A 7,969-nucleotide genomic window follows, 5' to 3' on the forward strand; every position below is an offset into this window, starting at 1 on the left:
GAATCCCAAAGTACGAAGAACTTGTAGCTTGTGCGAGAAATAATATTGTCAAGGGGCATGCCACATCTGCCGAAACTTCCACAGATATGGAATGTAGCAGAAAATATACAGAAAACCCACCGTTAAGATGGTACCATGTGTACGTATTAAAAAATAAAATATGTAAATAAAAAATTAATTAAATAAATAAATAAATTGATGGCGCCGAACGCTAAGAGAATTAAATGGTCAGCAGATGACATTTCTTCCGCTATTGCCCTTCGGTTATTGAGTGGTAAAACGTACAAATATTTGCGTGAAGTTAAGCAGTTACCGCTACCTTGCGAGTCCACTCTGCGGAATTGGGCAGCATCATTTGATACGAAACCAGGAGTTTTGAAGGATGTTTTGAAAATAATGCAATCAAAAGGAGAAGATTTATCTGTCGCAGACAAAATTACCGTTCTGACCTTTGATGAAATCTACATTTCAAACATATTGGATCTAGAACGCAGGGAACAGAAAATTTACGGACCACATAAAACCTGTCAATTTGTGATGGTCAGAGGTCTCTTTTCGAAATGGAAACAGCCGATTTATTACCAATACTCTCAGCCAATGATGAAGGACATTTTATTGAATATTATAACAGCTCTCCACAAAATCTATTATACAGTTGTAGCAATAACTAGTGATTTAGGACCTACGAACATAGCTTTGTGGAATGAACTAAACATAGGTGTTGGATTGTCGAAGTCACAGCAAGGCATGAAACAAGACTCCTCAGAGAAGAAATATTTTTTCGAACACCAGGCAGATAAATCTTTAAAGATTTTTGTCTTCGCAGATGTTCCTCATTTGATCAAGCTATTAAGAAATAACTTCATTGACTACGGTTTTCTTGTTGGTGGAAAAATATTGAATAAGCGAATTTTGGAAGAACTTGTCGCACTGAATTCCAAAGATTTAAAAATTGCTTTCAATTTAAGTGAAAAGCATCTCGACGCCAAGGGACATCAGCGTCAAACTGGTGAAATTAGCGGCACAAGCTTTTTCTCGCCGAAACGCATTGGCCATTAAGTACTGCGGAAGAAAGGGATTTTTCTCGCAAAACAATTATTGGCAAGAACTATCGGATGTTTTTCTTCTGATTAATGACTAGTTCGATGTATTGAACAGCCAATCAAAATTCGGATCCCATAGCGGCTCGCGTGCTTATGAAGTGGAATTGGAACATCAAAATTAAATTTTGGGGAAAATGAGCCAGTTCATTTCCAACATGAGAGTTGGCAAAAAATCGGCTCTCCTACCATTTCAAAAGGGCATATTACTGACGAATGCTTCATTGAAAGAATTGCTGCCATATATAAAAGAAAAATATTCTTCCGATTTATTCATACCCGAATACATAATTACAAGGCGATTATGTCAGGATGTGCTCGAAAACCTTTTCTCTTATTTAAGAGCAATGGGAGCAGCCAACGACCATCCGTCACCTGTGGAAGTACAGCACAGATTAAAATGGTACATACTTGGCAAACATTCTGCACAGTGCATATCGGCACGAGAGAACACCAAAGGTGACTCAAGCGCAGTTCCTTTTATGACAATAGAAGATATACATTGCACTGATTCGTACGAATTAGATTGTATCGAAGATTTTAATGATGATGATAATAATGATGATGATGTGGAAGCTGCATTGTTCATTCACAATGAAAAACTACACACTTCCGAAGTGAAGATATTAACAATCGTACACAAGACGAAGAAGAAAAAGACAAGGAAAATAAAGGTAAAAAATGCACATTTTTCGAAAAATCAGCTTGATACGGTCGCTCTGTTACATCCGATATAATATAAAAGCAAATTGTACTATTATATACTGTTTTACATTGTAGCATTCGAGTTATTATTAGTAATAATAATTTGTATATAAATAAAACATCAATACTTATTATAAGTATACTTAAGGAGATAAGTATAAGTATAAGAGGAGATAAGTATAAGTATACTTATAATAATAATAATATAATAATAATTTGAAAAGAAAGAATACTGTTAAAAAAATCGGGAAAAAACAAAACATATATGCAATAAAGTTTATATTTAAATTGTTATTTTGGCGTGCCCGGGTCGCATTAAGACGTGTATATTTTATAAATATATACATTATTTTGATGTAATATATGTAAATGTTAATATATGTAGATAATATATGTAGATAATATATAAATGTATAATTGTATTTATAAAGTGAAATTTTAATAGAATCGTAAATCATTACACGTAGTCAAAATATCAATGTAATTTGATTGTAATAAAACATATGCATCCAAATTACCGCGCTGGCTCTTGATTGCCTTTTATTTCTTTCATATGATATATTCATAAGAGCCTTTATTAGTTAATTTGATATATTTTTTTGACACATTCTTTTTGTATAAAACTTAATAAAATTTTATATAAAATGTAAATATTTAATATAATATTTTTATTATATAAATGATGCAAATGATTTTCACATAATATGAGATATTGTACAACACAAATAAATGTGGGACAATTTGTTTTAATGCGACCCGGGCACGTCAAGTTTTTTTACTTTGCTTTGGTATAGGTTTGTTTTATGCGACTTAGAGTTTATGAGAAATTTTCCTTCAATTAAATATTTTCCAAAGCGTTAGATGTGTGTATATTGTGCATTTAGCTAATTACAAAATAATTTTATTTTAGAATATAATATACGCCCTACTACTTTAATTATATATTGCAATTTATTAAATATTAGGTGTACAACTTTGCTTCCGCCGTTTTCCTATAGATGGCTTTAGCGGTAAGTAGTGGTCGAAATAAATAGATCATAGACGTCATGCAATAAACTTGGGCATGTAATAGCTTATCTCCTCTTATTCTTATACTTATCTCCTTATCCAGCGGTCCTAATCCTCGACTTCCGTCCAACGAGCGAAGAATTGCAATTACTTGAATTATTTGAAAACGAAGTTGCTAAACAAACTATAGAAGAGGAAGCGCTTATATACAGGTTACGTTGCTCATCGTTTTCGACATAGATATCCACACTTACAAGTTCCAACGCATACATTAATTTCGTCGGGTGACTGGCTGTCCTGTATTTCAAAAGGAAATTGTATTCAACCTTCAGAAGATTTTGAAAATATAGGAAAAATTATGAATGCTGAATTCTTAGCATTCCATGGTAATGGACTTTCGAGGGAATCTCTTATTTTCGACACAGTAACAGATCGCGTGTTGAAAAAAATAAATAATTCTCTGCCAAGGAATGTGTTAGCATGCCTGGTTCGAACAAGAACATACATTCGATTAAGGCACATGAATTTAGAAATAAAAAGAAAGAATACTGTTAAAAAAATCGGGAAAAAACAAAACATATATGCAATAAAGTTTATATTTAAATTGTTATTTTGGCGTGCCCGGGTCGCATTAAGACGTGTATATTTTATAAATATATACATTATTTTGATGTAATATATGTAAATGTTAATATATGTAGATAATATATGTAGATAATATATAAATGTATAATTGTATTTATAAAGTGATTTTTTACAATAAAGCCTCGAATTTCGGAAAAAAAACGGCGGAAGCAAAGTTGTACACCTAATAAATTCGATGATATAGAACGTGAAATTAATAACGATTGCACTATAAACGCTAGAAGCACAAATGTCGAGGATATTGATAACTCAATTTTATTTGACAGTCCTGACGATTTCAAGTTAAGGAGTCTAGAATTGAAAAACTTTTCAAAACAATTATCACAGAAATCAATAACGGAAAACTCGTCTTTCATAGAAATTACATTAAATGACAAAATAATGATTGTTAAAAAATCTTCTTATTGTTCGTTTCTTGATGATTGTAAAGGTAAAGTCAGTACGGATAGATTACGAAGATTTATCACTGTTAACAAAACAACAAATAAAAGAACGAAAAACTGTACAAAGATGCAACCTAAAAAGAAGCAAAAATATCTTTAAATTTCCAGTTCTTCTGAAGAACATCAAATGTATAATGAGTCAAAAAAAGAATGTTCCCTTGAAAATGATCCAAAAGTTTGTAACGCAAACATACTTGAAATATTATTAGAAAAATATTATGCTGTTTTCTACGATGACAACTATTATATTGGCCGAGTTGTTGATTATTGTAATGACAACAAGGCGAAAATGAAATTTTTAAAATCTGAACTTAATTCTTTTATTTGGCCATGCAATGAAGATGTAACGTTTGTTGAATCGAAATATATTTTCTACGGCTCTATTCAAATAATCGGAACCGGACCTTTTGTATTAAAATATTCTGATTTAGCGGCTATACGTATAAAATATAAACTAACAAAACATTGTAAATTTTAGATTTCTTATTCATTAAGGTTCCTGGTCCCTCGCCGCGACCATCTTGGATTATTACGTCAGAGCGAGGAAATTCATGCTGAAAATTCCTACGGATTACGTCGAAATAAATAGATATAACTATAAAATCACACTTGCAATCGATTGAGCACACTTCTAAAATGCTCCGAAAACTATTCTTTTCCCTTGATAGTCAATCAACAGCTGTAGAATGACTGTGATATGAGTGCCTAGTCCTGCATGTGCGCAGTCATTCGTATGACCAGGTTTCATATCACAGTCATTTTACGGCTGTTTATTGACTATCAAGGGAAACGGGTAGTTTTCGGAGCATTTTAGAAGTGTGCTCAATCGACTGCAAATGTCATTTTATGGTTATATCTATTATATGACATTTGTTTAATAATATTAAAATAGGTTTATATAAATTTTGTTCTTGTCATAAATATCCGCAGTCTAGTTGCCTGAATGTTTTGCAATAAATATTCTGTAATATTCTATTATAAACATAAATATATAATAAATGTTTTATAAATTTCGGCAGTAATGCCCAGAAATTGGACATTAGTAGGCATTGGTGTACATGATTTTGGTCAGCGGTTTACCCCTCGGAGATGTCACTGCTTTGTTTAATAATTGTTCTTTATAAAAATTTAATTTTTTCTGCAAAAGATATATATACATATCGATTGATGGACAAAACCTTTATGATTTAATAATATCGCATTTACATCCTTTCTGAATATCTCACAATATAGCAATATTATTAATGGATCCAGAAATTAAAGAATTAGGACACTGCACAAGTTTTCTGTAACACGTTACATTATGTTAAGTACTGCCTACAAACTCAGACTTGTATGTAACCTTAAACTTCAATCAACATACAAAGAAAATCGTAATGTAACAAGCTTGATGCAATGTATAAGCTTTGTTCGTTGACTGAAATTTAAAGTTGTGTACAAGTTTAAATTTATGGTCAGTACTTAACATAATGTGTTACGGAAATGCTTATATGGTGACTCTTAGAGTCTGGTGACCAACTGATATAAATATCTTCAATGTGTCCTCTCAATACTTTTCAGGAAGTCCATTATTCTTTATTTTCGATATCACTTGAAGATGGAGAAGAGGCTCCCTTCCTCCTCGACTTTTCACAAGATAATAACTGATTCTGTGTATTAAAATCAATTGAATCAAAATGATGAAGAAGAGTCGGTTAGTAATGCTGTTATAGATATATTAAAGGATCGTATAAAAGTTCATAATAATTTGGCAGCTGCATTGATTAAACCAGAAACTTATGATGCAGCTTTAGAAAATGTGAACCATGTTTCGATATCAACCACAAAATGTTAAAGCATTATTTAGGAAAGATATTTAGCAAAAATCCTAATTATTTTATTTACTATATTTAATCTTTTTTAAAAATAAGTTATATATATTCTTGATTCATGTTTTATATATGGAAAGTTTAAATGTGTGTATATATTTTGTGCGTATCGTAGGAACAATACAAATATGTGTGTATATATATTGTACACATCGTAGAAACAATATTGAGACGTAAAGGAGAATATGTAAAAGCTTATGCAATTTCTCTCTCTCTCTCCGCTGAAGTTCAAAAATTAAATCCAGAAATGAAGATATTTACTACAGAATTAATGATCTTAAAGGATAAAATTGCTAAAGACGCAGAAAAAAAAGCACCTATATCCTTTACTTAATTACTTACTTTTATCATTTGCTTTTATATCCTTTGACAGATTTTCAGTATCTTCAACTATACCTAACATTTTACAATATAGGTACTTTTCTTTTTCTCCATTTTTAGTAATTTTATCCATTAAGGTCATAAATTCTGTGGTAGACATCTTTATTTTTGGATTTAATTTTTGAATTTCAGTGGAGAGAGAGAGAGAGGGGGGGGGGGAAGAGAGAAAGAGAGAGAAAGAAATTGCATAAGCTTTTGCATATTCTCCTGTGCGTCTCAATATTGTTCCTATGATTTATACAATATATATACACACATATTTGTATTGTTCCTACGATACGCACAATATATATGCATACATATTTGAATTTTCCATATGTAAAATATAAATACAACTTATTAAAAAAAGGATTAAATATAGTAAATAAGAAGAAGACTAGGATTTTTGCAATATCTTTCCTAAACAGTGCTTTAACATTTTGTAGTTGACACTTCGAAACATGTTTCACATTTTCTAAAGCTGCCTCGTAGGATTCTATTTTAATCAACGCAGCTGCCAAATTATTATAAATTTTTATACGATCCTCTAATAAAACCTGCAATTTCACATCATTAACCGACTCTTCCTCCTTATTTTGATTCAAATTTGAATTACATTTGTCGATGACAGATATTCTAATACTCTTCGATAACATTATATTGTTGTATTAATTACATTTATATATAAAATATAAATAAATATTTACACATTACCAGAACCAAAAGTTGCGAGTAATTCCTGATCCGCTAAATATTTGTGGACACTATAGAAATGCTTCAATATGATTTTATCATTTCATTATGAAGCCAATTAATAAAAATGTATATTCAATGTTGTTTTTATGATATTTTTGATAGAATTTTCACAAAATTTATTTTGCTACATTAACATAGACTTATTGTGTAGCCATTTATAAATTAACCTAAAAAATATTGATTATGCATTAATTACATTTATTAAATATTACATATAAAAATTAATTACATATATAAAATATAAATAAACAATATATACGCATGAATGCGCGTTCACGCGTATAATTACCAGCTTATCGTTATCGAAAACATGTTCAGCTAAAATTTCCAAATATTCCTTCGATGTTTCTATGATCAGTTTCCAACAACGTATTTGTTGGAAAAAACATGTTAATTATTGATAATACACAGATTCATTCAAGCATTGTGTGTAAAGCATTCGCTTAGTTTCGCTAATATAACCTAACCTAACTTTGCTTAATATGACATCATTAAAAGAAATCACTTCTCTTCCTTGCACTATTTCGCGTTAATAATTTCTTTTCACTTTATCACTTTTTTTCCTTGTGTTTTGCACTATTCCACAATATTTTCATAACTATTAATCACTTTATTACTTTTTTTCTTGTTGTATTATACTCTGCGCGTACTTTTATAAAATATTATCTCACATGTATGTGTGTCACAATGTTGTTCTCGGGGGACGCTTTCTCGCGCATGCGTGTTAAACATGGCCTTAAGATACGTGTCAAATTTATAAGAAAAAGGGTACTGTTAAGCCCTCTGCTCAGATAATGTTAAGAATAATCTAAAATGTTTTACAAATTAATGAATCACAAATAAATAATAAAAAATTAATAAAAGACGATTATAATTAGCTTAAAAAATTTCTGATTTATAAACAAAATTATTACCATATTTCTCTTCTTTGACTAATGCTTTTTATTTCAGGCTCTAACTCTGATGCTTTTAATTCAATTGTGCATAATATTTTTGATACAATTCCCACAAGGTTTGTTTTGCTATATTAATGTAATAAACATGCAACTCATTGCTTATTCCACAATATTTTCATAACTATTAA

At 30.4% G+C, this 7,969-nt stretch overlaps 1 long non-coding RNA gene across 1 annotated transcript; it reads right to left on the reverse strand.

The window, feature by feature from the left end:
• Nucleotides 1–739: 739 nt before the first annotated feature.
• On the reverse strand, nt 740–7,729 carry LOC115232975. Its single transcript, XR_003883705.1, has 3 exons — nt 7,175–7,729; nt 6,844–7,052; nt 740–1,475 (listed from the first exon to the last, which is right to left on the reverse strand). It is a non-coding gene; the product is annotated as an uncharacterized LOC115232975 (long non-coding RNA).
• Between the last annotated feature and the right edge of the window lie 240 nt (nt 7,730–7,969).

The sequence above is a fragment of the Formica exsecta genome, unplaced genomic scaffold (assembly GCF_003651465.1).
Source record: "Formica exsecta isolate Colony F162 unplaced genomic scaffold, ASM365146v1 scaffold1532, whole genome shotgun sequence".
Classification (NCBI taxonomy): domain Eukaryota; kingdom Metazoa; phylum Arthropoda; class Insecta; order Hymenoptera; family Formicidae; genus Formica; species Formica exsecta.